Consider the following 16,421-nt stretch of genomic DNA (forward strand, 5'->3'; position numbering starts at 1 on the left):
CATCCTCAAAGTGATAACTATTTTCTCATCTCTTCTATTAGTGTAAAATTGTTATATTTGCTCTTATAGGAGTTTCAAACTCTTTCTTCTTAATTACTTTGTAAGGTTTGTTGGTGAGCCCGTAAAACCAACGGTGTATATTATTGGTGAGCCTGCAAAATCAACATAGATTTTTGGTGATCCCGAAAAACCAAAGTGTAAAGGTTTTTGGATTGTGGGCCCGGATACAATCCAACTGTAATCCATGGGATTATATTGAATTTCCAAGGAGATGCTTGGGGAGTGGACGTAGGTGCTTAGGAGAGCACCGAACCACTATACTTCTTGTGTATTTGTATTGTGTATTGTTTTAACTTCACTACACGCACTCAATTAATATTAACTAAACCACTCACTCATCAATTGATTTAATTAAGGGATTGAAAAATTTAGAAAAACCAATTCACCCCCCCTCTTGGCTTGTCGCCTTGGGCAACAACCATGTTTTGTGAAAGTGATCTCCCAAAGTACTTTTGGGCTGAAGCTATTAACACATCATGTTATATTATAAATAGAGTTTTGTTGAGATCAATTATAAATAAAACAACTTATGAACTTTGGAGAGATAGAAAATCCAAAGTAAACTAGTTTCATATTTTTGGTTGTAGGTGTTTCATTCATAATAATGGTAAAGATAACTTAGGCAAATTCGGTTCCAAATCTGATGAAGATATCTTTTTGGGATACTCTACATCAAGTAGAGCATATAGAGTCTTCAACAAAAGAATTCTTGTTGTTGAAGAATCTATTCATGTTATTTTTGATGAGACTAATGATGCTTTCTCTAGCAAGGAAGTAGCTTTTGATGATGATGCAGGGATACCTGAAAAAAAGATGGATGATATGACCTTGCAAGAGGACGAATTGAAGCAAATTGAAGAGACTTCAACAAGCTAAGAGGTAATTACTGATTATGAGCTTACAAGGGTTTGGAGGTATGCTTACGGTCACCCTAAAGAGTTAATCTTAGATAATCCATCTCAACCTGTTAGAACTAGAGCTTCTCTTAGGAACTTAAATAATCATTTTGCATTTGTATCACATTTAGAACCTAAAAATATTGAAGAAGCTGAAATGATGTAAATTGGATAAATGCTATGCAAGAGAAACTTAACCAATTTACAAGAAACAATGTATGAAACTTAGTTGAAAGATCCTCTGAATGCTCAATAATTGGAACTAAATGGATGTACAAAAATAAGCTTGATGAAAATGGAGTTGTGATTAGGAACAATACTAGACTAGTAGCAAATGGCTATAATTAAGAAGAAGGTATAGACTTTGATGAGACCTTTTCTCCTATGGCTAGACTTGAGGCAATTAGATTGTTACTAGCATTTGCATATTTTAAAGATTTCAAATTATTTCAAATGGATGTAAAGAGTGCTTTCTTAAATGGGTATATTAATGAAGAGGTTTATGTAGAACAATCTTCTGATTTTAAAAATCATCAATACCCTAACCATGTTTACAAATTAAATAAAGCACTTTATGGTCTAAAACAAGCCCCTAGAGCATGGTATGAAACACTTAGCAAATTTCTATTAGATCATGAATTTTCTAGAGGGAATGTTGATACAACCTTGTTTTTGAAAAAGAAAAGCAAAGATATATTAATAGTGCAGATTTATGTAGATGATATTATCTTTGGTGCTACTAACAATTGTCTTTGCAAAGAGTTTACTGAATTAATGCAAAGTGAATTTGAGATGAGCATGATGGGAGAGCTGAACTACTTCCTCGAACTTCAAATCAAACAATCTAAGAAAGAAATTTTCATCAATCAAGCTAAGTATATCAAGGAGATGCTAAAGAAATTTGATATGGATGGAAATAAGTCAATCGACACCTGATGAGAGCACAAAAGTGCATTCTACACGTTGCTTAAATTAATATTATTGCTAACAAATAATGATAAAAGGGCTGCATTAATTTTATATTTTATTTGGCACAGATTATCGTAAATCAAAGTTTAAATATGCATTTGGTCGACTTCAAGCCTGATGACACTAGAACAGAATTGAACCTGGTCAAGCACACTTGCACCCGAGGGACACATGGCAGCCATCTGGAGGCAATGCGTAATGAAACATCCAAGGGCTTAGATTCATCAAGCCAAGAAGATCTGCAATTGGATCTCCCAACTTCCTCCATCATCCCAGCCGTCCACATTCACAACGTGGTGATTTCCTTCCTTCTGGATTCGCCATCATCCCAACACCCACGAATCTCCCAGCTTCCTCCACAGTGTTCGCGAAGCAAGCCTTCCGCGATCAGCCCCGTGTCCGAGATTTCAGCATTCCAGATCCGTGACTTGCTCCTCTTCCGCCCATCTCACGCTCCTCCCAACCGTTCGTGCGATCACCGCCTCCTTCACAGCGTCAGTGTGCAGCCTATCCTCCTGCGAGCCACCCGTGAAGCCCCCAGCATCCCGCTCTTCTCCCACGCCCATCCCGCTGATCCCGCCTGCAGCCATTCAGCAAACCGAAATCAGCGGCCGCTTCTTCCTCCGTTCCAGCCATTCATAAGCATCTCGGCGACCACCCAGCAGTCCGCGATCAGCTCCCTTCCGGGCGTCTTGCAGATCGGCGACTCGTCCCAGCATCGATCCCACGCAAGTCTAGCCTCCTGATCCGCCTGCGATCACTCCCAGCTGTCCGTGATGATTTTGTGCATCCTCTTCTTCCGCGAGCCATCCCCACACGCAGCCCCAGCGTCCGCCCGAAACCATGATTTCGTGCTACCGGACCCGCATCAGACGCCCCATTCGCCCATGATCCCAGCTCCCGCATCAAGCTCCCAGCATCCTGATCCGCCCGAGATGCAGCCCTTCCGTCGAGTGCAAAGGGAGGGATTGAATGCCAACTATATAGCTCTCTCGGCTGGGAGAGGCAATGGGGCCATCGAAGAAAAGAAAACAGGGGAGGAGGCTCATTCGGGAGGAAGAAGAGAGTAACCAGCTGAGCCATTAGGAAAGAAAAAAAGAGAGAGGAAGAAGCAGGGGATGCCCTGTTCTTCCGAAAAGAAAAGAAAAAGGGAGGGAGAGTTTAATGTTTTAACGGAGGGCTGATTTCTTTTGGCAAAGGGTGATGGATGAGCCCTTGGCATGTTGCTTTCATCAAGTATACTCTAAACTTGTATTCTAATTGTTTAATATCCATTGATATGTTTTTGATTCTTGCATACTCATCTATGAGATAGATCTTGTATGATTTATATATATTGATGCATGGATTGTTTTGATGCTTGATTTGTCGTAGACGTAACCGGCACAATAAATACTTGGATGTTGAATTCATGTTCTTAGATTGTATACTCCATGATTAGAACTACTTTATCATATTAATCCTTAATCAAGAATCGTCGAGTTTATTTATTGAAAGTAATATTGTCAAGGAGGATTCCGGATCCCTAGCATTCTCTATATCATTGAACTTTATTTATTGATCTATTATTCTTTGCTTTTAATTTCTGAAAATCAACCGAAAATTACATTTAAAAATTACGCTAATAATTCATAGACCGTTCCCTGAGGAATCGACCTCGGACTTCCGAGAATTTATTACTTGTACGACTCTCCTATACTTGGGAGATTAGTTTCGTGAATGCATTTTTGCAAGAGCACCAACACCCCTATGAGCTCATCATGCAAACTAGACAAAAATAAATTAGGTAAGTCAGTAGATCAAAGGCCGTATAGAGGTATGATCGGTTCATTATTATATCTTATAACAAGTAGACCTGATATCATGTTTAGTGTATGCATGTGTGCTAGATATCAATCTAATCCTAAGGAATCACACCTAATTGCAGTTAAAAGAATTTTTAAGTATCTAATAGGAACAAAAGAGATAGGGTTATGGTACTCTAAAGAATCAAGCATAAACTTAATAGGGTACACTGATTCTAACTTCGTTGGTTGTAAACTTGATAGAAAAAATACTAGCGGGTCATGTCAATTCTTAAGAGAAAACATAATTTCATGGTTTAGCAAGAAACAAAACTTGGTTGCATTATCTACGGTGGAAGCCGAATATGTTGCTGCCGGAAGTTACTGTGCACAAATTCTATGGATCAAACAACAATTGGAAGATTATGGCATTAAGCAAACTAATATTTTCATAAACTATGACAATACAAGTACCATAAATCTAACTAAAAAAAAATCCAATTCAGCACTCAAGAACTAAACACATTGAGAAAGACATCACTTCATAAGAGATTGTGTTAAATGGTGATGTGATGCTTAAGTTTGTTTGTACTAATGATCAACTTGCTGATATTTTCATAAAATTCTTGAGTGAAGATCGATTTTGTATTCTTAGAAGAGGCTTAGGAGTGATTGATCCATTTCTTTGATTCTTTTCTCTCATTCATTGATTTTGATCACTAATACATGTTTTATATAGTATCCCACGCCTATGATCATCAAATCATCCCTTAAGCTCTAAAAATTACTTTCTCTCCCTCTTTTGGCATGGTTCTGACCGAGACTTTGGTTTGTGCCAGAGCTCGAGTCAACTCGGATGATTCTGCGAGTCGACTCGTGCGCGAGTCGACTCACGAATTTCCAGGAGTCGACTCGAGGTTGAAAAATCATCTTTTAACCCTAACCGAATCGACATTTCTGCTGAGTTACGCCCCGTTCGATGCGACGTTTGCAGCAGAATTCGAACGGAACGTCGTTCATCGTATGAACGTGCCTCGGATCATAGAATTCAAAAATTTTTATGGATCCAAATCCAGAAGATCTTTGAACTCATTAGGAAGGGGAGATTAGGATCTGAGGAGGGTTGATTAAGATTTATAAAACTGAAACAAAATCAGAAGTTATTAGATTTGAAGATCTCATCTTCAAAAATTCTGCAGGTGCTGAACACCGCAGCCTGATGATCTATTCTAGGTTCCTGTTTGAGCCGCACAATTATCCGGCCTCTACAGGTATCCACACGAGGATCTAATCATCTGAGAATGGGTCTTACCGGAGTGTTAGCTCCTTGCAAAGACCTCTCATGACTATCATAAGTTGGAATAAGAATCTGCAACTGATTACGCCCAAAGAATAACGCGGCTATCGCAATATATATTAGGGTATCGATTCCACAGGAAGAAGGTAGGAACACTAAAAGGAACTACAAAACTAAAAGAAAATATCAAAGCAGTAAAATATGATGTGAATGTTTAAAAGTAAATTGACAATTAGATTGTAGTAGTGAAAAGATGTGACCAGAATTAATGGCAGCAAAGCATCGGGAATTCCTCACTTGAATCAAGTAATTCCATTCATATTTGATCCATTGGATAACTCAATTAGAGATCATAGCACCAGATTCTCTAATCGAAAGATATAGCATTACAATCAAAATATTTAGTGGTAATTCTAGAAAATCATTCTCCTCTTTTAAAACCAAAGATTGTTATCCTTTTAGACTCAGATTCAAAGACAAAAATATACCCAATGGCAATATTTCAGCAAAAAATCATACTAACTGGATAAACAATCAAATTTAGATATAATCAAGCACCTCAACAATTCTATAGAAAAAGACATTGCTGAATCTATGAAAAGAATAGGTTCAAGATTATCCCAACACAAGAAAGATCTATTGATGAAAAATGATAAACAAGAATTGTATCAACATGAGAATCTATTACATAGATCAAATATAAATGAAACTACCATCATCCAAGCGAGTTCATCCCTAGCTTCACCAAAGAATTAGCTCTCCATGAATTTTTGGCTCCTCTTGATGATTTCTTTGTAATGCAGCCTTTCTTGCTTCAGAACGGCGTGCTCCTTCAAGTATATATATGGTTTTGGGGCTAAAAATCCTGGGAAACACGACTTAGACACGTTTGCATGCATTTTTTCGATTTTACCCTCAAGCACCAACATCAGCATGAAGTTCGGGAGGCTCTCTAGATCTCATCAGATTTTTAAATTTTGCATTCTTATAGTCATTAGAAAGCTCTGGAAGTCTAGTTTCCAACAAAATTTGAATCATCTCAATTGGACTTCTGTAGCTTCCGAAATCATCGAAATACTATATAAAGGTCTGATTTGTCAGGGCCCAAGCTGGCGGTTTAGGGAAACCTAACTTTGCAACCTCATAACTTTCTCTCTGGAGCTCCAATTGACCTGATTCTTGATGCATATGAAACCTCAACATGTCTACTTCATCCCCACCAAGTTTCATTTTATTCAGACTGCAATGGGATATTCAATTTTCTTAACTCCATTTCTACAATAAAATCACCAAAATCAATTAAGACTTGGACACTTTGTGAAGTAAAGCTCATATTAAAAAAATATCATAAAAATACCCAAATCATGCTTAAGTCTTAACAATTTAGCCTAAAGCGGTAGTATTAAAAGGTACATTTTCATGCACCTATCACACCTCCCAACCAGCTTATTGCTAGTCCCTAGCAATTTAAGCGAAGAAAAAGAACGAACTATATCCAACCCAGTGTAGACAGCTTTTGCATGAACTAAGCAATAATATTCAAGTATAACAAACAAAGTACTCGCAAGAGATCAATAATACTATCAAAATCAGTCCATCAAGAGCAACTCCTAGAATTCGTGTGTGTGTGTACTCTAAGCCGTAACCATATACTACCAACCCTGACACATACAACGTCGAGAACATTTCAAACAAAAGCTTCAACTCCATATCTCACAGGCATAATATTCAATAGTAGACTGGTGTAAGGGGTCTCTCTATGGAGTTGAGAAAGGATGTTCACACAAATATATGAGAAGGCAAGTGTTCATGAACAAGCAACAAACAAGCATTGATCTTATGATAGGATCACCAACCATTGGGAACTCAACCATTCTTACCACAAACCCACTTAGGATCAAAAAGGTCAATAATAAAAGGTTGTAATGAGGCTAAAGTTAAGTAAAATAAAAATAATAAAAGGATGGATAAGAGAATTCAAAAGAACTTTCCAGTACATACTAGAGGTCTTCACAAGATATAACATCAAGCACAACTTCCTCAAACTGCTTGTACCTCTCTTTTTTTTTCTTTTTTCTTTTTTTTTTTCACGCTAGTCATACCATTTGGTTGTATTAGGCTAAACATGTGGGTTATACAACCATGGTACTTGGTTATTTCATCAACAATTTCATAATAGCATTTTGAACTTGTGACAAGCGGTTTAGGAACCAATAGAATCATTTTCAGAATGGAGATTAGAGCCTGAGACATTTTCAAGGCCTGTGGTAATAGAAAGCTGAAGCTGCTGGTGAAGTTGATTTGTTTCTTTGTTTCTTTCTTTTCTTTTTTTTCTTCCTTTTTTTTTTTTTAAACACAACCTTTGGTTGCAATCATGGAGTCCATTTCAGCAAACCTGCCAGCACCAATGAGAAACCACCACATTACATCCCCTTTCTTGTCTTCATTATTTGTGGACAAACATTTATCATCCCTAGCATGTACTTGAAAGTAAAAGGTAGGAAAGATATAATAATTTAGGCTCAACTCCAATGTGGAGGGGGGGTAAGGACATATGGGTTTACAAAAGAAAGGGTTCTTTTTTTTTGGCTTAAAATGGCTTCTAATGGATAAAACATGGGTTAGCTTGCAAGGCTCAAACGTTCATCCTAAATTGACCTTCATCATCTCCTAAGTATAATCAACCAACATACCACAAACTGTGTAATAAAAATTCCCAATAGAGCAACCAATTCAAAAAAATCAATGAACGCATGCCACAAGTCTTTGAACATGATGAACTCTCTCTCTCTAATACTCACCAATGCGTAAATACTTAAGTTTGAGAGTTCTTTAATTGTATGCATTGAACATCCATCAAACCACAAGGCTTAGATGCGTGCATAAAAAAAAAGAATTCAAAGGGTGTCTTAATAGTGTGACTAAGATAGAAAAATTGACTCTAGCAAAAATACTTTGTAATCATTTATTTTTTTATAAGTAAATTCATGCAAAAACACATACACATGGGTTGCCCTCCCCCAACTAAAACATGACATTATCCTCAATATATGGAAATAAAAGCATAGAAAACAAAATAGGATAGAGGTCACCTGATTAGCGGAGCACAAATCCATGGTAAAAATAGGAAGCTGGCAAACCTGGAAATTAAACTAAGGAAACCAAACAAAATAAAACAAAACAAGCAAAAACAAAAACTGAAACAAAGACAAAATAAAGAAAAACAAAAAGAAACAAGAAAAAAAGAGAAACATACCTGCATGGGCATAGCATCACTGTTCGTAGACGGGGTCCATGAGAAGAATATCTTCCTCTACTGGAGCCTCTTTCTCAAGGACCGGCTTGAGTCTCCGGCCATTTACCTTAAACACCCGACCATCTCTAGGATCTTCTATCTCTACCGCTCCATTCTCAAATGTATGCTTTACCACAAAAGGACCAGTCCACCTAGATCGTGATTTACCAGGGTGTTTATGAAGCCTAGAATCATATAAGTATACTCGTTGATTAGGTGCAAACGTTTTTCTAAGGATATTTCTATCATGAAATGCCTTCATCTTAGCCTTGTAAATTCTAGAATTTTCATAAGCTTCATTTTGCAACTCTTCTAACTCGGTCATCTGGAACTTCCTAAGCTCACCGGCTTCAGGTAAATCAAAGTTAAAGTTCTTAATAGCCCAATAGGCTCTATGTTCTAGCTCTACCGGTAGGTGGCAAGGTTCACCAAAAACAAGCCTACAAGGTGACATGCCTAGGGGGGTCTTGAAAGCTGTACGGTATGCCCAAAGCGCATCAGTTAATCGCAATGACCAATCCTTCCGGTCGGGATTAACCGTTTTCTCTAAAATACGCTTAATCTCTCTATTTGCAAGCTCTACCTGGCCACTTGTTTGAGGATGGTAAGCTGTAGAAATCTTATGCACCACCCCATACTTCCTCATCAATGCTTCAAAGGAATGGTTACAAAAATGTGGACCCCAGTCACTAATGATAACACATGGTGTACCAAAATGAGACAACACATTTTTCTTTAGAAATTTAATTACTGCCTTATTGTCATTGTTCCTACAAGCTGCAGCCTCTACCCATTTGGACACATAATCTACTGCAACAATAATATATAGATAACCAAAAGAAGGAGGAAAGGGTCCCATAAAATCTATACCCCAGCAATCAAAAATTTCTATCACTAAAATTGGATTCAAAGGCATCATATTACGATGGGACAAAGCTCCTAATTTTTGACATCTCTCACAAGAACGACAGTAAACATTTGTGTCTCAAAACAATGATGGCCAATAAAATCCACACTGCAAAATTTTTAAAGTGGTTTTTTTCATAGAGAAATGGCCTCCACAAGCTTGGGAATGACAGAATTCTAAGACACTTGCTATCTCATCATCTGGGACACATCTCCTCATAATTTGGTCAGAACAGTACTTAAAAAGATGTGGATCATCCCAATAAAAAGAACGTACCTCTGTTAAGAACTTCTGCTTATCCTGTGCATTCCAGTCTGATGGCATCTCACATGTTACCAAATAATTGACAATATGTGCAAACCACGGCATGGAGGTGATAGAAAATAATTGTTCATCTGGAAAATCATCACGGATCGGTGGTGTATCTGTAGTATCCTCAAATATTAACCTTGAGAGGTGATCAGCCATCCCATTCTCTAAACCCTTCTTGTCCTTGATGGTTAGATTAAATTTCTGCAAAGCAAGATCCATCTAATTAATCGCGCCTTAGCATCCTTCTTTGCGAGAAGGTACTTAAGGGCTGCATGATCTGTAAAAATTGTAATAGGCGAGCCAATCAAATAAGCATGGAATTTATCTAATGTAAATACTACGGCTAGTAGTTCTTTTTCAGTAGTAGAATAATTCATTTGAGCACTATTTAAAGTCCTACTAGCATAATAAATGACAAAGGGCTTTTCCTCTCTCCGTTGACCTAAGACAGCCCCTACTGCGTAGTCACTTGCATCACACATAATTTCAAAAGGTAAACTCCAATCTGGTGGCTGCATTATGGGAGCTGAAGTGAGCTTTCCAATGAGCGTTTGGAATGCCTCATGGCACTCTTATGTCCACTCAAATGGGGTATCCTTAACTAGAAGGTTACACAATGGTCTAGATATGGTAGAAAAATTCTGGATAAACCTCCTATAGAAACCAGCATGATCAAGGAATGATCTAACATCCTTCACAATCTTAGGTGTAGGCAACTTAGAAATCAACTCTATTTTGGATTGATCAATCTCTATTCTCCTAGAGGAAACAATATGGCCCAAAACAATACCCGAAGGTACCATAAAATGGCATTTCTCCCAATTCAATACAAGGCCTTTTTCTTTGCAACGAGCTAGAACCCTTTTTAAATTAAACAAACATACATCAAAGGAGTCACCAAAAACAATCAAATCATCCATAAATACCTCCATGCAATTCTCAACCATATCACTAAAAATACTCATCATGCATCTTTGAAAGGTAGCTGGAGCATTACACAAACCAAATGGCATACGACGAAATGCATAAGTTCCAAAGGGACATGTAAAAGTGGTCTTATCTTGGTCCTCTAAAGCAATTTTAATTTGATAATAACCAGAATAACCATCTAAAAAATAATAAAAGGGATGACCAGCTACACGCTCTAAGATTTGGTCGATGAATGGAAAGGGAAAATGATCTTTGCGAGTGCAGCATTTAACTTCCTATAATCAATGCACATGCGCCACCCGATTACTGCTTTGGTAGGGACTAATTCTCCTACATCATTCTTCACTACTGTGACACCTGACTTTTTAGGAACTACCTGCGTAGAACTAACCCACTTGCTATCGACAGTCGGATAAATAATACCCGCATCTAATAGTTTTAAGACTTCATTTTTCACAACTTCTTTCATGGTAGGGTTTAGCCTGCGTTGGGGGTCTCTACGAGGGTTAGCTCCCTCCTCCAAGTGAATCCTATGAGAACAAATTAAAGGGCTGATGCCTTTAATGTCGGCCATGGTGCAACCAAGTGCAGATTTATGCTCATTCAAAGTTGTGAGTAATTTTTTACCTTGTGATGCACATAAGTCAGAAGAAATTATTACAGGAAAGGTATCACCTGGACCAAGAAATGCATGTTTTAAACTCTTAGGCAGTGGCTTTAACTCGACTTTTGGGGCTTCAATGGTAGATGGCTTCGGTTGTTCTCGCATCAAGGGCAGCTCCTCAAATCTTGGTTTCCATGTCCTCGTCCCATAATCCTGAGATGAATCAAAAACAGCACAAATATTAGTAACATCATTAGAGTCAAATGTGCTATCAAACCCAGAATTAATAAGAAAATATTTCAAGAGGATCGGGGTCATATTTTGTGATGGCTTCCTCTTGCATAAGTGTGTTTATCAGGTAAGTTTGGTGACATTCATCGTCCTCCTATGGCTGTTTGCTTATGTGGAAGATATTGACCTCAAGGGTCATATGCCCAAAGGACAACTTCATCAACCCATTTCCGCAATTAATAAGAGCATTAGCTGTGGCAAGAAAAGGTCTACCTAAAATAATGGAGATTTTTGATTCAGAAATAACAACAGAGTGTGTGTGTAGAATCAAGATATCAATAGGATAGTAAAATTTATCAACTTAAATTAACACATCCTTAACTATCCCCCTTGGTATCTTTACTGACCGATCAGCTAACTGTAAGACCACAGAGGTGGGTTTGATCTCTCCTAATCCCAATTGCAAGTAAACAGAATAAGGCATGAGATTGACACTAGCTCCCAAATCAAGTAAGGCCTGTGCAAACTCATGATTCCCAATAATACAAGAAATTGTGGGGCATCCTGGGTCCTTATATTTTGGTGGGATTCTCTGTTCAAACAAAGCACTTACTTGTTCCGTCAGAAAAGCTGTTTTCTTAATATGGTGTTTTCTTTTTACAGTACACAAATCTTTAAGGACCTTTGCATAAGTTGGAACCTGTTTTATCACATGTAACAAAGGAAGATTAATTTTCACTTGCCTTAGGTTCTCTAGGATCTCGCCACTATTATCCATAACTCTTGAGGTAGACTTGAGAGCTTGAGGAAAGGGCACTCTAACTGGACTCTTCACTATCTCTTCCTCTCTTGGAACATTAACTACATCACTACTCAACTTCTCTTGTGTGTCCTTAGGCTTGGGAACCCCTTCTATAACCTTACCACTTCGAGTAGTTATGGAATTAACCTCCTTAAGATCTTGCCTATAAGGGTTAGAAGTTTGTGCCATATGCTGACCTTGGGGATTTGGTTGAGCTTGGAATGAAAATTTTCCTTGCTCATTTACGGTTAAAGCACTAATCAACTTATACACTTAACTCCTAATCTCTTTATTTTTCTCAACCACCTGAGTAATCATTGATTCAAACTTCTGGTTTGTCTTATTCTGAGCCTCAATAAAAGCATGTAATGTGTCCTCTAAAGGATTCCTAGAAGATGGGTCATGGTATGGAGGTGTAGAATAAGCTCTAGGCAGCTGTGGTTGTGCAGGATGTTGCGGGTCAGATTTTCAACTAAAGTTAGGATGGTTCCTCCAACCAGAATTATAGGTATCTGAAAAGGGTGTAAAAGGCTTCTTGTACATATCTAGGGCATTACAATGTTCCTCATACACACCCCTCATTTCAGCAAATGTGGAACAATCCTGAGCTAGGTGATCCACTCCACCACATACAAAACAGGGTTCATGGGACTCAACACGAGAAATAGTATGTGTAACCTTTGTATCCTTTATTTTTAAGGCCTCTAACTCCCTAGTCAGAATTTCTATCCGGGCCTTGAGATTATCCTCCTCTCTAAGATGGTAAATTCCTCCACTAGAAGGAGTAGCTGTAGGTCGTGACCTACTAGTACTATCAGTCGCACTAGGTCCTGTCCAAGTATGAGCTTTCTCAGCTAGGTCATTCAGGTACTCTATGGCCTCATCCGGATCTTTCTGCAAGAACTCACCATTACACATCATTTCTACAAATTGGCGCTCTCTAGGTATAAGTCCCTCATAAAAGTAACTAACTAAACGCCAACTCTCATAGCCGTGATGAGGACACACGTTTAACAAATCTTTAAACCTCTCCCACACCTGATACAAAGTCTCACTATCCTTTTGTGCAAAGGTTGAAATCTGTCTCTTCAAACCATTGGTCTTATGGTGGGGGAAGTATTTGTTAAAGAAAACCTGTGTCATCTCATCCCAAGATCCTATTGACCATGGTCTCAGTGAATACAACCAACTTTTCGCTCTATCTTTTAGAGAAAATGGAAAAAACTTAAGTCTAACTGCATCTATTGTACCGGGTTGACTATGAAAAGTCGCCACTACCTCCTCAAACTCTCTAATGTGCACGTAAGGATTTTCATTCTCTAAGCCATGAAAGGTAGGAAGTAACTGTATCATTCCTGGTTTAAAATCCTGTTGTGGGACATTGGGTGGGAATATAATGCATGATGGTGTAGCTGTGTGAGTAGAATGGAGATACTCCTGGAGAGTCCTAATGGGCTAATCTTCGTGATTGCTCATGGTGTTAGAATTAGATGGCGTATCGGGCAAATTTACAGGAAAAGTGTCAGGTTCTAATTCCGGTCTTCTTGCAAATCTACCTAACTCGTCTCTATGCCTACGCATGCAACACAAAATATATGTATATTATTTTTATTTTTTTATTTTTTTTTGGCTTTTTGTTTTTTTTTGGCACAATCAAATCAAAACTATAAATGAAATAAACTGAAGACAAAAAGCAAGAGGAAAAAAAAGAAGAAGGAACGAGGTTACTGCTTTGACGAATTAATTCTGCAAACCTATTCCTTGAAGCGCTTCTTATACCATTCTCCTCGGCAACGGTGCCAAAATTTGATTACGCCCAAAGAATAACGCGGCTATCGCAATATATATTGGGGTATCGATTCCACAGGGAGAAGGTAGAAACACAAAAAGGAACTACAAAACTAAAAGAAAATATCAAAGCAGTAAAATGTGATGTGAATGTTTAAAAGTAAATTGACAATTAGATTGTAGTAGTGAAAAGATGTGACCAGAATTAATGGCAGCAAAGCATCGGGAATTCCTCACTTGAATCAAGTAATTCCATTCATATTTGATCCATTGGATAACTCAATTAGAGATCATAGCACCAGATTCTCTAATCGGAAGATATAGCATTACAATCAAAATTTTATAGTGATAATTCTAGAAAATCATTCTCCTCTTTTAAAACTAAGGATTGTTATCCTTTTAGACTCAGATTCAAAGATAAAAATATACCCAATGGCAATATTTCAGCAAAAAATCATACTAACTGGATAAACAATCAAATCTAGATATAATCAAGCACCTCAACAATTCTATAGAAAAAGACATTGCTGAATCTATGAAAAGAATAGGTTCAAGATTATCCCAACACAAGAAAGATCTATTGATGAGAAATGATAAACAAGAATTGTATCAATATGAGAATCTATTACATAGATCAAATATAAATGAAACTACCATCATCCAAGCGAGTTCATCCCTAGCTTCACCAAAGAATTAGCTCTCCATGAATTTTTGGCTCCTCTTGATGATTTCTTTGTAATGCAGCCTTTCTTGCTTCAGAACGGCGTGCTCCTCCAAGTATATATATGGTTTTGGGGCTAAAAATCCTAGGAAACACGACTTAGACACGTTTGCATGTATTTTTCCGACTTTACCCTCAAGCACCAACATCAGCATGAAGTTCGGGAGGCTCTCTAGATCACATCAGATTTTCAAATTTTGCATTCTTATAGTCATTAGAAAGCTCTGGAAGTCTAGTTTCCAACAAAATTTGAATCATCTCAATTGGACTTCTGTAGCTTCCTAAATCATCGAAATACTATATAAAGGTCTGATTTGTCAGGGCCCAAGCTGGCGGTTTAGGGAAACCTAACTTTGCAACCTCATAACTTTCTCTCTGGAGCTCCAATTGACCTGATTCTTGATGCATATGAAACCTCAACATGTATACTTCATCCCCACCAAGTTTCATTTCATTAAGACTGCAATGGGATATTCAATTTTCTTAACTCCATTCCTACAATAAAATCACCAAAATCAATTAAGACTTGGACACTTTGTAAAGTAAAGCTCATATTAAAAAAATATCATAAAAATACCCAAATCATGCTTAAATCTTAACAATTTAGCCTAAAGTGGTTGTGTTAAAAGGTACATTTTCATGCACCTATTAGCAACTTATCTCCTTGATGAAGAACCTTTCTTCTTCAACCTTGCTCGCGATGGAGGAAGAGGAAGGAGGAACCTTGCACGTGGATCTTCCTTGCCTTGCTACCGTTGAAGAAGAGGAGGATGAAGACCCCTTGCTGCCGTGGAGAAGGAGGAAGAACGAAGAGGAGGCATGGAGAGGAAGAGGAGAGAATTCCTTCATAATGTCTTCCTTGCTACCCTTTTATAGATTGGGACTGAAACGATTTCAGTTCTACTCTCAGGGTTCACTGATCACCAAGTGAATGCCTTCGAGTCTCACAATCCACTAGTGACACCTAGCAGTATATGGTAGCAACCCAGCAGAATGGAATGTCTAAACCTCTAGGTGTAGTTAATGTATGATACAGTCCCTCTGTTGCCCAGAGATGGTCACCCAAGAGGGGGTTGAATTGGGTGTTTTAAAACTTTTTGTCTAATTAAAAATAAAACACACAAGTGTATGAGCTAAAGTAAAAATAAAGGTATGAAACAGACAATCGCAAACACAAGCTTTTATAGTGGTTCGGAGCTTCCACTGCTCCTACATCCACTCCCCAAAGCACCTTTGGGAATTTCCACTATAATCCAAGATTACAGTACGGTAGTTTTGCGAGTTCACTACCCAACTCGTTGTTTTACACCGGGCTAACAACGAACCCTATAACCCCCAATTTCACCTAGGCTTGGGACGCCTTTCCCTTGTTCCAAGTCCCTTGACTGGAACAAGCACAATATTGAAAAAGTTTTACAAAAGATTTGAAAGCTCTAAATAAGCAAATATAACATTGATAAACAATGAAACCCGGAAGAACCCTTTTAGCCGTTGGAAGCGTGGGAAATGGTGGTTCTTCCGATGTGGATCGCGTTGGCTTGAATGTGAGCTTTGAATGCCGAACAGAAGAGAGTAGTTGAGCACGAAATCAGTTGAGAAACTTGAAGGCACTTGATTTCTTCACTTGAATGCACTGACTCCCTTGAACCTCTTTTTCTTTCTTTTCTCTTGAATGATCTTGTGTTGGGTTGGTGAGAAGTTGTTGGAAAGCACTTAAGAGCTCCCTTTTATAGCCCAAAAAGCAAATATAGCCGTTAGAGATAAAGTTAAAGAGATTTGAAATTCAAACCAAACCTGCAAAAATGTCAGTCGCATCTAGGTGCTC

General features: G+C 38.1%; 1 non-coding gene and 1 pseudogene across 1 annotated transcript; one reads left to right on the forward strand and one right to left on the reverse strand.

Moving 5' to 3' along the window:
- Positions 1–10,664: 10,664 nt before the first annotated feature.
- On the reverse strand, positions 10,665–12,276 carry LOC120109512 (annotated as a pseudogene).
- A 799-nt stretch (positions 12,277–13,075) lies between these two features.
- LOC120109513 lies at positions 13,076–13,183 on the forward strand. Its single transcript, XR_005510372.1, has one exon. It is a non-coding gene; the product is annotated as a small nucleolar RNA R71 (small nucleolar RNA).
- Positions 13,184–16,421: the final 3,238 nt, after the last annotated feature.

This window comes from Phoenix dactylifera, unplaced genomic scaffold (genome assembly GCF_009389715.1).
Source record: "Phoenix dactylifera cultivar Barhee BC4 unplaced genomic scaffold, palm_55x_up_171113_PBpolish2nd_filt_p 002309F, whole genome shotgun sequence".
In the NCBI taxonomy this organism is placed as follows: domain Eukaryota; kingdom Viridiplantae; phylum Streptophyta; class Magnoliopsida; order Arecales; family Arecaceae; genus Phoenix; species Phoenix dactylifera.